This window comes from Hemicordylus capensis, chromosome 10, assembly GCF_027244095.1.
Source record: "Hemicordylus capensis ecotype Gifberg chromosome 10, rHemCap1.1.pri, whole genome shotgun sequence".
Taxonomy (NCBI): Eukaryota; Metazoa; Chordata; class Lepidosauria; order Squamata; family Cordylidae; genus Hemicordylus; species Hemicordylus capensis.
Window position 1 is genome coordinate 22,455,497 of NC_069666.1, and position 18,913 is coordinate 22,474,409.

An 18,913-nucleotide genomic window follows, 5' to 3' on the forward strand; every position below is an offset into this window, starting at 1 on the left:
AGCCCTACCGTGGTGACGCCAGGGAGGAACTTGGAATCTTCTGCATGCAAGCGCTCTTCCTAGAGTGGCCCCATCCCCTAAGGGGAATATCTTACAGTGCTCACACATGTAGTCTCCCATTCAAATGCATACCAGGGTAGACCCTGCTTAGCAAAGGGGGCAATTCATGCTTTCGACCACAAGACTGGCTCTTGTGCCCAACTGTCAAAGAGATTTGATATGATTAATTTTGACACAACATGATGTCACAAAGAGTTGGTATGACTATTTATTTTTTTTGCCAGAACCAAATGACTGGTAACCGTGTACTTGGGCATGGTGTAAAATTCCACCTCTTCACTTTGCAAAATGTGGTGGACGATGTGGTGGGTGAAAGGAGTCTTTGAGTTGTACCAAAGGCGACTGGGATAAAGAAACAGTATACATATTCATGAAAATATATGTGCCAGTATAGAACGGCCTCTCTCCACCTCCAATTTTATTCACAAGCTTAGGTTAAAAAGCCAAGTTAGGGAAGAGCTTTTCTGGGAAATCGCATGTGATTTGTAATTCAGCAGATGTTAGGAGCTGGACAGATCCATATTCTGAATCGGGTAACTGAACTTCAGTGGCATTTTTGAGATTATTTTGGCCTGCACCATCCATCCCTCCCTTCACCTTATCTGGACTGTTGTAATCTATCTTGAGACCACAGGATATAGGACAGTGGTAACAGATGAAAATAAACATTTGGCCTGGAATTCAGCATCAAAATAACTTCTGCCCCAAACTTTCATTTAAAAAAAATAAAAATGATTCCAGTCCTTATGTTTCTGGAGCAAACCACATACTAGTTCTCTTCCATCACTCCTTTGCCTCTACTAGAAACAAACCAAAACACCAATATTGCTGTTATTTATTATTATTAAACCTGAACAAAACCAGGAGGAAAATCCAGCAAAACTCAACATTCACATAATTGGATCCCCAAGCGACGACTTTCTAGGCGTGGCATTTGGAATGTGTGTAAAACAGGCAAGATCACTGCCAGTAATGCAAGACATATTGACCTCTAGAATTCTGATTCTAGGCTTTGCTGAGACATAGGTAGGCAAGCTCATTATGATAGATATACAGGTAGATATAAATGTACCAGACAGAGAAAATATGCCAACAGAAATAAATGAGGGCAAGATAATGAACTGACATCCCACATTGCCAGAGATGAGTAATAGTCAGGTAGATCAAAGAGCCAATCTTTTTTAGGGGTAGAAGATAGGAGAGAAGCAGATGTGTGCCCCCCCCCCACACACACCCTCTGCTAGTAGCATAGATCTTTCATCCCTGATAACGTTTGTCTTCATAAGCAGAGAATGAATTAAATATTTCATGAGATTGCAGTCTATCTTGCTGGCCCTTTTCAGCCGACATTTCAAACATACATTTGACATTGTGCTTCCATCTCTGCCTCTTGGAGAAGCTGTGCTGATGGCACATTGGCATCCAAAGCATGGCACATTGGCAAATCCATTTTAAAATCCAACCAAATGGATAGGCACTAAGGCTCTCCTGATGATCAGCACTATGGTAGGAGGCTTCACAATATTGTATTCCCAATATTTGATTGTATATTAGATAAAAGCAAGGCCTGAGGCAGGGTGCTTGCTTGTCTGTAAAGCCCCAACTGGGTGGGATGAGTATGCCCTACCCAGATTCGGTCACCAGCTTTGGACTGAAGTAGGAAGAAAAACCTTACCTAATAGGGGTGTGCACCAACGGCTCGTTGTTTTTGCCTCAAATCGGGCCGATTCAGAGATTCTATCGTGGACCAAATGGGGGGAGGATCTGTACATAATTGAACCAAACCAGGCCTGGTTCAGGTGAATCTGTTTGGCAAGGAATGGGTGGGCAGGTGGGGGTGGAGAGGGAGATAGGAAGATCCTTATTTGGCTGGCATGGCTACCACCACTGCCGCTCACGACCACTCGCCCTCCTTGGCACATCCCCAAGCGCACCCTCTGCCTTCTTTTGGAAACTGCCCACATGCTAGCAGAGTGGTTCCAGTGTCCATGCATGCGCAGACACCATGCAAATGGCCTCCGTTCATCTGTGGAGGCCAGAACCATTCTGCTGCTGTGTGGGTGGTTTCCTAAAGAAGGCATAAAAACGTAAGAACAGATCAGGCCCATCTAGTCCAGCATCCTGTTTCGCACAGTGGCCCACCAGATGCTGCTGGAAGCCTACAGGCAGGAGTTGAGGGCATGCCCTCTCTCCTGCTGTTACTCCTCTGCAATTGGTACTCAGAGGCATCCTGCCTTTGAGGCTAGAAGTGGCCTATAGCTCTCCAACTAGTAGCATGTGCTTGGGGCCATGCCAAGGAGGGCGAGAGGCAGTGAGTGGTGGTGCCGGCAGCTGAGCCAGCTGGGTAAGGAGCTTACTACCTCCCTCTCCGCCCCCTCCTTGCTACCCCTTACAATTGCCAGGGTCCTCCACCCCTGTACTTGTAAAGGGGAATCCTCATCAGATACAAGTATATTAGCCGCCCGAACTGCTGAACAGATTCGATCAAACGGACCGGACTGGCTCGTCAGTTCAACCGAACCGGTTCGGCAGCATGCAGTTAGGCTTGAATTCGATTTGAATTTGAGCCGTACCACGATTTTGGGTTTGTGCATACCCCTATTACCTAGCTAGGACTGAGTCAAGCAAGCTCCCCACCTCCGACCTCGCTTTTATCTAACACATGGTCAAATATTGGGAGCGTGCACAACTCCTGTAGTAGGGTAGAAGGCTTCTCATAATAATTGTGAGAACAGCCCTACTAAAGAGCCATCTTTTGTCTTAGACTAACAGGCTTTCTTTCTCTTGCTTGCATTACTAACATGGGTTCTCCCAGCCAATCTGGGATCACATAAGCAACACAGTCCCTCAGTTTTGACAACCTGCTAATCTAATAGATTATTACGTTAAGTCAAGTCAAGGTGAGGGCAATGCTTCCTGAAGAAGCAATGGTTTTTGAAGCAACCACTGGGGGAAAAAAAAAATCAGTGCAGTATGGGGATCTTTTTGATGCTGCAGAAAATGTTCACGAAAAAACAATGAGTGCTTTTGAGCCTTCCCTCAGCTCTTCTTGGCACAGAATTTGGATTCTTCTGGCACAGAACTGTGACTTGATTATTTTTTCAGGAACTCCATGCTTGTACACTGGTATTCCCACGTTGAGTGGGAATTGTGTGATACATACATTCATCTCCTACCTGCATGCCATAGCATTATTACAGTTCTCTAATATGAATTGCTAGAATTCAGCTCCCTCCTCAAGATTTCTAGAAGAAATCTCTGCTGCAAACATAGACAGATGCATGCACATGAACACTAAGGCACCACGCAGTGTGTAGCATTTCATGCATGGCAGCTGATGGACTATATTGCATCACACTCACAGCGTGATCCCTTATTGACTGGGATAACCCGTGTGAGTAATGCAAGCAGGAGAACGAAAGCCTGCCATTCTACAACACTAGATAGTTCTTTCGTATTTTAAGCTAACTAACCAACTGAAGGTAGGACAATTTGTTTTCCTAGTGTACCTTTAACCAAAAGAATAAATGTCCACCTGACTTTTAAGAGAGGTGGTTGTAGAGTCAACAGAGCTTCTCTCAAAATCACTGAGAAGAGCTCTGGGGCAGTCTGTGGGTAGAGCAGGTTACACGTACCCTCCCCACAGACAATTGTCCGTGTGTCCCTGGGCAGGCAGATCACCTATCCTGGCGGCTCACACATGGCATGCAAAACTAGGTTGGTTGGGCTCCCATTGCCCAGTTTTGCATGCACATGTGAATAGCCTCAATGAATACAGAAGGTGGAGTTCAGCCTTTAGCAATGTGTAATAGGACGTGAGGAGGGGGACTTAAGTGGTTACCCTCGGTATGAGAATTGTAGCATAACAAGGGGTCTTTTAAGTTTGACCCTATTTGTGTCCACAAACATTGGGGGGTATACTTATGCACATCTGTAATCATTCTGCATCTTACTACCCCCCATTAGTCCAGGAACCAGTACAGAAATGTTGTTTTTAGAGTCCAGTAATATTCACTGTTTTTCAAGTGGGTGCCATTTTGATTTTAAAAACACACACAACAACATCACCACCTTCTGATGTAAATGCCATTTCCCACTGTGCTGACCTCTGTGCAGTGTTGTGCTTTGCCCAACACTGGTGCCAACTTGGTAGGCGCACATGGATTGCTGGGAAGTGTAGTCCTTCCCAGCACTTTCCCAATAGAGATCTGTGGGGAAAGCACTGGGAAAAGCTACACTTTACAGCATTCCATGTGCACCTTCCAGAATGGTACTGGCACTACACAGTCGAAATGGTCACCATTAGAGATGTGCAAAAAAAAATTTTTTTTAATTCAACTTGAATTCCAACATTTCATTTCAAAATTGAATCAAATTCAAATCTGGTCTGAAAATTCAATTTGGTCCATCTGCATTTGCCACCGGCTCGTCTGGTGACTACTCAGGGATGGGCCTTCTCTGTTGCTGCCCCAAGGCTTTGGAATGCACTCCCTAGTGGAATAAGAGCCTCCCCATCTCTGAAATTTTTTAAAAAGTGTTTAAAGACGCATCTGTTCACCCAGGCTTTTAACTGATAGTTTTGATTGTTTTTAATGTTGTTTCAGAGCATTGTTTTTTTTTTTAATTAAATGGTTGTGTTTTCTTGGTTTCTTGGTTTTTTTCTTGGTTTTCTGTTTTTTTGTTTTTTTCTTGGGTTTTTTGTTTTTAACTAATGTTTTAATGTTTTTATCTGTTGTAAACCATTCAGAGACGTAGGTTTTGGGCGGTATAAAAATATGTAAATAAATAAATAGAATTCAGATCAAATTTGAATCAATTCAACCCTGTTTTGGTGCCTTTTTTAAACCAACCAGGGAGTTTTTGAAAGGTGCAAAATGGTTGGATGGTTTTTAAAAGCTGCAAAATGGCTTTCAAATTGAATTCGAACCAAATTTCAAAAATGTGATTCGAATCAAAATCACCTTTTAAGGGATGATGCAATTTGAATTTGAATTGCAGATTCATGTCAAATCAATTTGAATTCAATTGATTTCATATCTCTAGTTGCTACCATGCTGTGCTGAGGGAGCTGCACTGAGAATTCCACTTTGCAATTAGTCAAGGGGCCAAGCTTAGAAACATAGGAAGCTGCCTTATACTGAGTCAGATCATTGGTCCATCTAGCTCAGTATTGTCTACACTGACTGGCATTGGCTCTCCAAAGTTTCCTTGGAGAATGTGACTTCTTGACCTAAGGTCAATGGGAGCTGCCTCTAGCTCCCATGTCTTGCAATGAAGAACCCTATCATAAGCAGTAGCCTAGAAGTACCTATCAAAACCATAACAATCTGCATCAGAGGAGGAATCGACATTATGCTGATTCAGCCTGAAACCACACTCAAACCAGGCAGAAACATTTTAAATTCCAGTTCCAGATTTTAAAAGAGAGAGAGAGAGAGAGAGAGAGAGAGAGAGATCCCTAGGACTGGGAGGGAATGAACTTGTGCTTTAGCCAAGGTGCTAGAGAACCAGGTGTCATCCTATGAAATTGATTAGCAGGAAATTTAGGACCAGCAAATGGAGGTATTTTTTCACACAACGCATAATCAACTTGAGGAATTCTCTCCCCCAAGATGTGGTGAAAGCCAACAACCTGGATAGCTTTAAGAGGGGTTTGGATAACTTCATGGAGGAGAGGTCTAACAATGGCTACTGGTTGGAGGGCTATAGGCCACCTCCAGTCTCAAAGGCAGGATGCCTCTGAGTACCAGTTGCAGGAGAAGAACAGCAGAAGAGAGGGCATGCTCTCAACTCCTGCCTGTAGACTTCCAGCAGCATCTTGTGGGCCACTGTGTGAAAGAGGATGCTGGACTAGATGGGCCTTGGGCCTGATCCAGTAGGGTTGTTCTTATGTTCAAGGTGCTATCCACCTGCCTTCACTAGCCTTAAAATCTTCTATCTGCTGAATGGGCATGGCATCTGTCTTCAAATGGTTAGCAAGACCTGCAGAGGTGTGCATAGAGCTGTGTCTCAGCAGTTAAATTTGGAACATATTTGGTCACAACCATTTCTGGTTCTGTCATTATTGATGGACAAGTATCCATTAAGCCCATGAGAGGGGACTTGCATAGACATGCACAACGCAATCCCCCTTTGCTTGTGCCTCTGATGTGGAAACATCCACTCAAAGCCTGCAATTGAGATGTGGCCGTCGGAGAAGCCCTATCTGCCCGCGCTTGTCTCCCTTGGGCCTGATCTCGCCAATGCTCAGCTCTGCTGTTGTGACTGATTAGAAGAGCCAGGAAGAAGAGGCAAAACACAGAGACTGTCAGAATCTGCTGCACCTAAGATGCCATTTAACAGCATGACAGCTTATGATTCCAGCATCTTAGTGACATATTTACTCTTCCCCATGGGCCACCCTTTTAAGAGTCAGCATCCTTAAGCAAAGGAGGCGCTTAAGGTAAGCATTACATTTGATCTTGTCTGTGATACAGAATGGGTCAGGAGAATTCTGGTGGCTGGAGAGCTGGTCTTGTGGTAGCAACGATGAATTGTCCCCTTTGCTAAGCAGGGTCTGCTCTGCTTGCGTTTGAATGGTTGCATTTGACTGTGAAGCTCTTCACACGATCCCATGATCCGTGTGAAGAGCTAGTGGTCTGTCTGAGGGGAAGGAAGTTCTGCTTACCTTGGAAGGAGGCTTTACATGGAAGTTTTACTTACCTTCCCTGCAGATACACCTGCAATCACCCCTGCTAATTGAGCAAAGAGGCACCTTTTAAAGTGGTGATTCTCTAGGATTTAGCCGGGGGAGAACTGGCCCTACCCAGCCCTAGCACAGCATCCCTCCAGTGGCTGTTGCTGGTGTCTGCCTTCTGTTCCTTTTTAGGTTGTGAGCCTTTAGGGACAGGGAGCCATCTTATTTATGTATTTTTTATTTTTCTATGTAAACCACTTTGAGAATTTTGTTGAAGAGTGGTATATAAATATCAGTAGTAGTAGTAGTAGTAGTAGTAGTAGTAGTAGTAGATAATCAGAAATGGTTTCCTGGGCAGGCGGATCACCCACCAAGACGAGCGGTGGCTCTCATAGGAACATAGGAAGCTGCCATATACTGAGTCAGAGCATTGGTCTATCTCGCTCAGTAGTGTCTTCACAGACTGGCAGCGGCTTCTCCAACGTTGCAGGCAGGAATCTCTCTGAGCCCTATCTTGGAGATGCTGCCAGGGAGGGAACTGGGAACCTAGATGCTCTTCTCAGAGCAGCCCCATCTCCTAAGGAGAATATCTTACAGTGCTCACACTTCTAGTCTCCCATTCATCTGCAACCAGGGTGGACCCTGCTTAGCTAAAGGGACAAGTCATGCTTGCTCCCACCAGACCAGCTCTGCTCTCCTCTCCTCCTGTGGGCCGCCTGCACCTCGCTCAGCCGCTCTGGGGGTTGGGCTCAGAGAAGTGCTGCCATGTTGCCCCCTGGAGCCCAAATAATGTACCATGCAAGTGTGCAGTGCATTATTGGGAGCCCCTCCCCTCAGTGTGCCAGCCATGGCTGCAAGCAGCTGTGGCTGACACATAACAAAAACAAAACAAAACAAAAAGAAGGTCAGGGAGAACTGGCTTCCTTAACCTCATAGAAGCGGGTGGCTATTTAGGCGAGCTTGCCGCTCACCCTCAAGCTCGGTGCTTCTCATGAGCATGCAAAACTGGGCTGGCATCCTTAGCCCGGTTTTGCATGCTTGTGAGAATAGCCTCTATGGGTGAGCACTGTACCATATTCCCCTGAGGGGATGGGGATGCTCTGGGAAAAGCACCTGCATGCTTGCCTGCAGAAGGTTCCAAGTTCCCTCCCTGGCATCTCCAAGACAGGGCTGAGAGAGACTCTGTCCTGCCTGCAACCTTGGAGAAGCCGCTGCCAGTCTGTGCAGACAATACTGAGCTAGATGGACCAACGCTCTCCGAGCTAGATGGACCAAAGCAGCAGCAGCAAAAAATGGAATTTTACCTCTGGTATAAATCGGGCTCCGCTCTAATGAGCAATGAAAAACCCAAATTGTGTGTGAAGTGCTCCCTGATAGCTTGCAGGGACTTCGGGGTAAATTTGGCCGATATCTGAATGCGTGCCTCCATTCCAGAGGAGATGTGAACTAAAAGTCGGGGGTGAAAAATGTCCTGATTTAAATGCTCAGGCTTCCTCACAAAGAAACAGAAGTGAAGGTCTGATCCTGTCCCTGCTTGCTGATTCCAACTGCTTTTTAAAGAAAAATTCTAGAATTAAAGCATTCTTGTGTCTGTAGAACCTTGCCACAGCCTCATGAGTAGTGCGCATGCTGGAACCCATCCTGTGTTATATTTTAGGAACGTTTTAGGCACGTGTCCCAAAAAGAACGCCTGGGACAAAGCTCTCTGGCAAAGGCTGCAGTCTCCCTGTTGTTGTCTAAGAGGTTTATGGGCCCGTCTCGTCTCATTTGGTGGGTTTATTACAGTGGAGATGACATCACCCACAACAGTGCCCATAAAGGGATATGTCTGTGTCTATGATGATAATTCACAGCATCTTGAGGTGCCTGAGGGTCTTTTAAGATGACACAAATAATATTTTTAGTGCTAGTCTCAATCCTCTGCCAGTGCCGTGATCGCCTGTCTCAGTGTAATGCTTCGAGGAGAGTAGCCTGGGGTGGGGTGGGGGTGAGAATATTCTGCCTTGCTTGAAGTGTCCATGTCAGGGGGAATGCTGGTTTCATGCCTTATTTCTTTATTTGCAGGATGTCTATCCTGCTTTTCTTAGAAGCGAGCCCAAATGGCCAACCATAAGAACAGACACATTCCAAAGACTGTAACACGCCAGAACCATCTCAGCAATATAACCGACGAAACAATAAGAATAGTAAAACAGAAACTCGGCGGCAACAGAACTACCGCCAATATGACAGCAGAGTTTAAAAAAGCAATCAATGAATAGGTTGCAAGCCCCTCTTAGGTGCAGGAAATAAAGAACACAAGTTAACAATCCATCAGCAACGTCCAACCTAAAACGTCCAACCATTACCAGGAGACAAAAAGGAAATACACAGGAGCAGCGGAAGCTGCCTAATCTATATCTATCTATCTATCTATAATTATCCTAAATGTACCCATCGCTAACCCCATGCATGGCAGCTCTTGTGAGAGTTTGCAAGCGAACTGCCGATTAGTGATGGGGACAGGTGGCCCGGCCGACTGTGGAGATGAAGCAGTGGCCATCAGGCCAGCAGGCAGCAGCGGAAGAGAAGCACTGCCTAGGCCGGCAAGGGAAACCGCTGCAGGCGGGCAGGGAGGGAAAGGAAAGTGCCACCAAGTTTGCTGAAGGGAGGGAAAGGAAAGCAGAACAGGGACTGGGGCTGAAGGGGAGGGGAGATGAAGATGGGGAGGAGAGATGGAGAACTAGGGGTGCAGGTGCTCTGCGTTGGATCAGCTGGGACCATATAAGACCATTGGCTCATCTAACTTAGTAAAGTCTACCTAGTATTGTCTCCATGGTTTCAGGCAGGAAACCTCCCCAGCTTTACCTGGAGATGCCAGGGTATGAACCTGGGACCTTCTGCATGCAAAGAAGATGCTTTACTGTTGAGTTATTGCCCCATCCCCAATGTGACCAATTGATTACCTGAGAAAGACACGCCAGAGGCCAAAAGACCCCATCTTGCATGGCAATTCTGTGCACTCCAGTCAGACAAAATTAATTCCCAGAGCATATTTATTTCTAATTCTTGCACCCCACAGAGCCAAAGACCTCAAGAGACTGATACACAATATCTCTCTGCCTTCTGTTCTGCCACCCTTAACAGAACCCAAGGTGGCCTCCATGCCTTGCATGGTAAGCGATGTCAGAGAACCACATTCTTGGGCCACTGCCGAGGGCCCTCAGATAGGCTGCCTGTTGATCTCTGAGACCAGCCCTGTGTCCATAGCTGTTGTGTGGTGGCAGTGGAGTAGCTCTCTCAAGCCCTCTGACATAGGAGGGAATTTTACAAGGCCCCCCTGAAACCAACCCTGATAACTTACATTATAGTAGCTGCAGGAATTTGAATGTTAGAGGGTAAAATTTAGAACCTCTTATTTTGATTCGTGGAGCAAGACTCTGCCCTTCAACTTTTCTTCCCAGTTCTTTTCAGTTTCTGCCCAGTGTTTTCCCAACAATAAACAGCTCATTCACACCATCAAAAACTGTGTTCTACCAGGGTTTGGGAGCTATGTGTGCTCCCAGTTCTGGTTGTGTGGAAGCAAGGGAAGAGGAAAACCTGGGTAGAAGTGATCAAGGTCTTTCTCACAATTGGGCAGGAGGGGAAACAGGTGGGTGGTGAGGAAAGCTGCAGAAACCCACCTTCCCTGCAGATGATTGCTGAGGACTGTCTGGGGACACGCATCATATGACCAAACGGTCCTCTGCTGCCCCAGGGAGCGCGGAGGAGCCCAGGCCTGGATATGTTGAATCCCAGAAATCCCACAATGCATTGTGTGAGTGCATGGTGCATTGTGTGGATCTCCCCAGCGATGGGTGGGCGCCCATCATTCATTCAGCATTGGCTGCAAATAGCCAGTGCTGGCAGATGATCAGGAAAATGTTGTTAAGGGTTTGCTGCCAATGCGCTGCTGGGAGCTGCTCAGCTCCTGGTGTTCCTTATGGGCAGCCAAGCCCGGGCTTGGCTGCTTGTGAGACCAGCCTCATTGTGTGGAAGTAAAGTAGGAGGAAATCTGGGTAGCTTCTCCCCCTACCTTGCTTCCACACAACCGAAAATTGGGAGCACACACAGCTCCGAAACCTGGGTGGAACACAGTTTTTGATTGCCTCAGCATGTCTGTTGGCCTACACATAAAGAGAGTAGAAACTTTATTTTTATACTAGCTTAACCCACACAGAGTATCTGCGCACTAGTACTTGATTGCTCCCTTCACCCCCTGCCACAACCCCTTCACCTCAGAGAGCTCTCCACCCTCACCTGAGCTGCACTCCTCCCCCTCCATCTGGTTACTTCCATCCCCCTCATCCCTCTTGGTCACTCCTCCATCCCTTTACTCCATCCCCTTCACCTCTCTTGGTCACGGCTGCAGTGTTGCTGGCACCTTTGGGGCAAGTTGCAGCCCCTATCCCCAAAGATCTCCCCACCCTCACCCCACTCCTGCTCCTTCCCACAGGAGGAGCAGCAGCAGTTCACTGGGTCCTTCCTTGCTGCCACCACCACCATGGCCACTCGTTCTCCTCAGGCCGCTGACAGGAAATCATCCCTTGCCTGCCTGCCTCCCTCTGCCAATGGCCTCGGGAGCCCCAAACAGCAGCAGTGGTTGACTGGGCCCTTCCTTGCTGCCAATATGTGCCACCATGACCGCTCGTTCCCCTCAGGACCCATCCCTCACCCGTCCTCCTTCCTCTCTTCCTCTCCCTTCTTTCACTCTCCTCCACTTGCTCTTCCCCTCTGTCTTTCTTCCCCTCCCTCCCTCCCTCCCTCCCTCCAGGAGTTAACAGATCTTGTTCATCTTTTTTCCTCATGTAATTCACACAACGGCAGCCTCCTTCTCCTGAAGGGGCTCTTTCCTCCCTCACGACCTGCCCACTATCCTTTTATATAGAGATTCCTCTCCTCTACAATCAAGAAGATCTTCCAACCAGTAACAGTTGCATTCCAACTGACCTTAACCATCACAGGCTCCTCCTCCCTATCTACATATGGAATCACCACTGCCCAATCACCACGGTGCCACGGGCTCCTCCTCACTATCTGCATATGGAATTCCCACTGCCCAATCAACATGGTACTTCTGCTCTCACAGGGTCCTCCTCCCTATCTGCATATGGTATCTCCACTGCCCAATCACCATGGTGCTTCTGCTTGCTAACTCTTGTGAGAGCTGCCACACACAGGATTAGCCAGGGGCACACCATAGAGAATTATATAGAGAGTTTCTATGATGAAGAAGGACTATCATGGAGAATCAGCCCCTTCCCTTCAACACCTGATGTTTGAACTACATACTCCCTTTACTCAAGTGAGGCTGACTCTAGATTGATGAGGGGCTTGGAAGGATATCAGTCAAAGCTAGATAGGAACACATTTTTCACGCTGCATTTAACAGTCTGTTGTTTTTGGTGCTTTTCCTTATTAAAATTCACGTTGATGAGAATGCCAAAGCGCTATTTCCTATGACTGACAAAGCGGTAGAACTTCAGAATAAGCATATTAGAGGGGGAAGAAGGGAAAGAATAAATCTGTTGATGAAAATGTGAATAATTCAGTTGAGGATCAGTTGTCTGAATTGAGTCCCCTTAGAACGGGAGCATGCATATATATATATATATAACTTTCCCTTTTCATTTGAAACCCTGTGACCTGGAAAGCAACATATTTGCATTTTTGTTTCCAATCATAACCTGAGGCTTCATTTCGTGAGGTTTCTCACCGAATAATCTGCCTTAATTTAATTGAAAACGGAATACGATTAAACAGAAAAAACAGCTTGGGCTTAGTTTTCCACTGATCTTTTGTACTGAGATTTAGTGATTTGAAGAATAATGCATTTGTATTTACTCATTACTCTGGCAAGAGAGGCCTAATTGTTTTTGGCTTTCCTTTTCAATAATCTGACAAATCTAAAAAGAGGCTTTGACTTAGAGCTTTATTGATCTTTCCATCATAAAAGCCAACATCTCAAACAGTTAGGTATTTGTGGATTATTCTCCTGTTTCATGCTAGATGCAATGCTATGTTTTTGATACTGCAACATTATATTGTGGCCACTGGCCGCTTGCACAGCCCTTTTAATGTCTGCGAAAAAGACAAAAAAACCCATATTGCTGTATGCTCCCTCCCACCTCCCTGAGCAATGAGAAGTTCCAGGGTCACACGGCATTGGTTTGGTTTCCTTTGGATGAGAGAGCACAGGAGACATCCAAAATTTTTGTAAGATTTGCTTTATTCACAGCTATACAAGCAGAGCATACCACATTTACCCGAATAGAAGACTAGTCTGAGTTTAAGACGATTGCCTTCAAAAATGCAGGTGGAATACTGGTTATACTGTATTTACCATAAAGGAGGAGGACCCTAAATTTAAGATGATTCCCTGATTTCTAATATTAAATGACTCAGAATAAACCTAGAGGCTATTCTCACAATCAAAGGGAGCTTAGCCCGCTTTCCAGTGATTGTGGGAACCACTGGGCTCGCAGACGAGCCTGGTACTGCCAAGGTGGCTAGCCCGCCTAAAACACCCTCCCCTTAAATGAGGTTAACGGAGCAGGTGATCTGTTAACCTTGGCTTCCTGCTCGTGTGCTCTCACGGTGTGTGGCGACCCATGAGTAGACCCCTGACCAGGAGGTTACAAACAACCTCCTGGTATCGGGGGTCCCCCCCAGAATGCCCTGCGCACTTGCATGGGGCATCCTGGGACTTCTGGGGGCCGTACGGCCCCCGATCCCCACAGCCCCCACTGGCTCCGTGCTGGAGCCAGCAGTCGTGTGGGTGACCAGTCCGGCTGCTCAGGGCTATATGTCTGATTGTCTGTGGGGAGAGCAAGCTAACATCCCTAACATAGGAGGAAGCTGCCTTCTACCGAGTCAGACTATTGGTCCTGTATTGTCTACAGTGACAGGCAGCAGCTTCTCCAAGGTTGTAGGCAGGAGTCTCTCTCTCAGCCCTAACTTGGAGATGCCAGGGAAGGAACTTGGGATCTTCTGCATGGAATCACCCCTTTCTCTATCATCTCCCTTCTCTTTAGATTGTCTGGATTGGGCCAGGAACTTGTTCTCAGCCTGACCTGCGTGACTCCCCACCCTCCAAATGGATGCTTCCAGCATTCCCCCCACCTGCCCAGCTTTGCCCAGACCAATGCTGCAACAGGAATTAAAAAACCCTGAACCCCCCCCCCCACACACACACACACCCAACCACCATGCAATTGGCCCACAATCAGCTGCCCCCTGCATGATGGTGGAAGGGAATGGCACTATTGGGGCTCCCGATAGCCCAGTCCTAGAGCTTTCCCTCCACTCTCAGTTCAGAGCTGGGTACAAGTTCTCAGCTCACTACTGCTGCCTACCTCCATACCCAGCTCAGCAATTAGCAATCCCCCCCCTCCTCCCACCTTGCTTGTAGAATTCTCATGATGGCTAATCGCAAGCATGATGAGCTCTTGAACTAGGGTTGGAAACTTCTCCTATCCATGTGATCATTGTGACAACAGCCCTAAGGCATTCCAAACACACACCCATTTTCACCTGTAAAATGTTGGGTGGGGGCAACAGGCAAATAAGAGAACTCTTTGTGCAGTTCTCAAAGAAATACAGGCTCCAAGCGACGGCATAAAGTGAACCACTTGTAGGGATGTGTGAGCCCGCTCAATCTGAAGGATTCCCCTTTACAAGTATCCCAAAAATGGTCCACAAATCACTTTGGCCTGGTTTGATGGCCGGACTGGACCTGTTTCGGCTTAGCCCAAAGCCAGATTGGTCCAGGTCGGTTCGAATACGGTCAATAATCCACATTCGAATCAAACCAGCCAAATGGTCAGCTCGCACACCCCTAACCACTTAGCAATAGCAATAGCACTTACATTTATATACCGCTCTATAGCCGGAGCTCTCTAAGCGGTTTACAATGATTTAGCATATTGCCCCCCAACATTCTGGGTACTCATTTTACCGACCTCGGAAGGATGGAAGGCTGAATCAACCTTGAGCCCCTGGTCAGGATGGAACTTGTAACCTTCTGGTTACAGGGCAGCAGTTTTACCACTGCGCCACCAGGGGCTCTTTGCACAGGGCCTTTTGTTTCCGGAGAGATTCTCCTGCCTTGTGCATCATCTCTCCTTGCTTTTTCTCTTTTCCAGCTGCATTGTTTGTCTCTGAAGCCAAACATCACCCTCCAGCCCCTGCAATAACCTGCCTGAGCTCTTGCTCGGCTTATAATGAATAAATAATCACACCGTGGGACATTGTGCTACAAGTCACATCCTGACAGCTCCACACAACTTCTCCAGGCACTCAGAATTGCCAGTTGCCTTTTAGCAAACATTAGCGGCATTGGCTTGTCTGGAGGCAGATGAACTGAGCTGCTGTGCTGTGTGCAGACGGTGCCCTGGGTACATGGCTTCACTCACAGACAGCCAAGACGGCACACATCACATGGCCGAGAGAAGAGACAATGAAAAAAACAAACAAGCAAGGAGGAAGAGCCAGGGACAGGAACGGCAGCTCCCAACAGAGTAACTGAATGAAGCTTCACTTTCACTGAGATGACAAATCTGGGTCTGGGCTGTATTACTTCGGAACAGAGGAAGTCAGACTATTGGTCCATGTAGCCCAATGTTGTCTACACTGACTGGGCAATTCAAGGTTTCGGGCAGGAGTCTCTTCCTGCCTTACTTGTAGATGCTGCTAGGGATTGAACCTGGGACCTTCTATAGCGGCTCTTTCACTGAGGCTTGGCCCCATTCCCCTGAATATCTTAAAGTGCTCAAACATGTAGAGGCTATTCCCATGATCAATAGAAAGCGATTTCCAGTGCTCATGGGAATCACCAAGGAATCACCGCTCCCAAGGCGGCTAGCCTGCCTAATTCCCCCTTCCCTTAAATGAGGTTAACGGAATGAGTGCTCTGTTAACCGCATTGTTTTGCTCATGTGTTGCTGCAGCGCGCGTGCCATTGCAGCTGCAGCCAGCCTCCTGGACTTGGGGGTCTCTCCAGGATGCCCCGCACATTTGTGCAGGGCATCCTGGGACTTCTGGGGGCCATGTGGCCCCCGATCCCCACAGCCTCCACCAGAGCGGGCGGTCATGTGGGCAGCCGATTTGGCCACTCAGGGCTGCACTTTGATCATCTGCGAGGGGAGCATGCTAAGCCCGCTCTCCCCACAGACCCGACAGAAGCTCTTCTCATGATCCATTGTCTCCCATCTATATGCAAACCATGGCAGAGCCTGCTTAGCAAACAGGGCACTTCATGCTCGCTACCACAGGACCAGCTCTTCTTTCTGATGTGTAAGATCATGGGTGGGGACACATGTGATTATGGACAAAAACTGCCTGCACATGGAAAACTAGCATGTCCTGGAGAAGGTTAGGCTGGAACCCAGGGACGTCCCCTTCTGGAGGCAAGGTGAGATGGCCACCTCAGGTGGCAGATTACTGGGGCACCAGCAAGGCAGCAAGATGCCTACACTGCCGCTCTTCACACTCCTGCCTCCACTGAAACCCCAGCCCAGCTAATGGCTCTGTCTGAAACAAGACCCAAATATTTCATTTCTAGAAAGGAACATAGGAAGCTGCCATACACTGAGTTGGGCCATAGGTCCATCTAGCTCAGTATTGTCTACACGGACTGACAGTGGATACTCCAAGGTTGTAGGCAGGGATTTCTCTCAGCCTTATCTTGGAGATGCTGCAGGGAGGGAACTTGGAACCTTCTGCTCTTCCCAGAATGGCTCCATCTCCTAAGGGGAATATCTTATAGTGCTCAAACATCGTCTCCCATTCATATGTAACCAGGGTGGACCCTGCTTAGCTAAGGGGACAAGTCATGCTTGCTATCACAAGACCAGCTCTCCTCTCCTAACCAGCTCTCCTCATTACAGCCCACAGTGGAGTGGGCTGTAATGGGGAGAATGACAACTCTTGTGTACAAGGCAGCCCATTAAGCAAATGTTTAAAAATGCAGCTCCCGAAATTTTCCCCAGAACAATTCAGGAACATAGCCACGTATTCATGAACATAGATTCACCAACTTATCAATTCAGGAGCAATTAGTGACAGTATCTTACCCGGGCAAGGTATAAAAAAACAAGGACTATTCTTGGTCAATAGAAACAAAGCACATGGAACATATGAACATAGGAAGCTGCCATATACTGAGTCAGACCGTTGGTCCATCTAGCTCAGTATTGTCTCTACACAGCCTGGCAGTGGCTTCTCCAAGGTCACAGTCAGGGATCTCTCACAACCCCACCCAGAAATGCCAGGGAGGGCTCTCGAGCTCCCATTTCTCCTAATGGCTCCACTGCTACTGCAAGCAGCTCTAAGCTTTCTCTTGCCCAGGCGCAGCTCGGAGCCATCGCCAATTAGCTTCAGCCACACTACAGCCTTGCACACAGACCATTAACTGGGAATTGTATTAACTGGATTGTGAGGATCAAGTCATGCAAATCTCCTCCCCCCCCCGCAAGAAAGAATATAGCGACAAATTCAATCATGTGTACGTCACATGCACAAGCACACACAGAGCTAAGAAATACAAATAAATAGCCTAGTTTGGATACAAATCTAAATAATCCTCCAACTGAATAGTGTGCACTTTCAATTCCCAAGAGATAGGAACCTTCAGGAGCATCTGTAATGGTGTCAATTTCCTTGGGAGGGGAATCTACTGGATACCCAAGGAGGAAGTTCACATGATCAAAAACTGGGTAGGACAGGCATCATACTTAGTTTTGGGAGCTGTGCACACTCCTGATTTTTGATCATGTGTGAACAAGCAACAAGGTAGGAGGAGTGATCGTGTATGAAATCCTACCTTGCTAAAATGCTGGGTACGAGAGCTGGGAGGATGGTGCCATCCTACCCAGCTTCTCTCTCACACATAATCACCCCCCTATAGGGGTGTGCATAAAAATGGTTTTCCCAGTTTGATTTGAATCTGAAACAGATTTGAACCAGACCAGACCAGCTTGGTACTGCCTCCCGAAGAACCGGGCCCTTGGCTCTGTTTGAATTTGAACTGGCTTGGGTTCAAAGCCCCCACTGTGCATTTAAAAGGGTTTAAATGGTTACTCACTGTGGCCACTGTGAAGGTTTCGCTCAACATGGAACTTAACTGGACCCAATTTGGTTTGAGGTTAAGCCTTCAAGCCAAGCTGGTCCAAGTACAAACTGGCTCAATTTTGAGCCAACTTGCACACCTCCTACCTCTCCTCCTACCTGGGTGTTTGTTCACACACGATCGAAAATCGGGAGTGCACAGAGCTGCTGAAGCTGGCTACGACATTTGTTCTAGCCAGTTTTTGATCATGAGAACTACCTTAAACTGTGTTCAGACCTGGGAGAGGCGAGACAGCTAAGGCAGATGGGATCATGAGCTCACTATTGGACGAGCAGAGGGCTGCTTTGAACAGAGGCCTTTTATAGGCAATGTGAGGCCCACTCATTCCTGGTTCCTCAGTTTAGCCCTGTTCCTGAGGAGGCAGCAGAGCCAGCCTCCCCCCACCCCAAGTCAAAAACCACTAGGAGGAAGACCCTGGGGAGACAGGTGAGCACCATGCCGTCAGAGATCTGCCCTGGTGCCTCCGTGTTTCCATTCCATTCCGACTGGCCTGCCCAGGAAGTTCCGTGTGCTCATCTGTGGGGAGGTAAGCACTTTCGGGCTTCCTCCCCGAGTAACAGGGTAGCCCTTCCCACTTGATCGTGGGAAGAGCTTCAATATGTGACTTGCCATTGTGGCATAGGCTCTTCTGACATCTCACTGGTTGGTGAAGCATTACTAAAACCTGTTTGACCAGAGATGGGGCAGAAGGAAGCAACAATGGCTTTAGCATACCCTTTCCAACTTTCAGTAGAAGTGTAAGAGTGTGTGTGTGTGTGTGTGTGTGTGTGTGTGTGAGTGAGAGAGAGAGAGAGAGAGAATGTAAGTCAGGCTTATAAGAAGACACTCACCTGGTTGTCAGTGACTATCGTGTGGTTCGCACATTCATTTTAATCTTTAATGTAGGTGACTGTCATTATCATGATTATGTGAACTTATGCCAAAGCGGTTTACAGCCCAAGTTGACTCTGAGATTCCTGCCTTGGCATGGATTTGCACAATCACACTAGTGTGGCTAACCCACATTAAACCTAGGTTTCAACAATTGTATG

At 47.3% G+C, this 18,913-nt stretch overlaps 1 protein-coding gene across 3 annotated transcripts in view; it reads right to left on the bottom strand.

Annotated features, from left to right (window-relative positions):
* Positions 1 to 18,913, bottom strand: part of LINGO1 (leucine rich repeat and Ig domain containing 1) — an 827,164-nt gene that overhangs the window by 373,653 nt on the left and 434,598 nt on the right. The window lies entirely within an intron of this gene.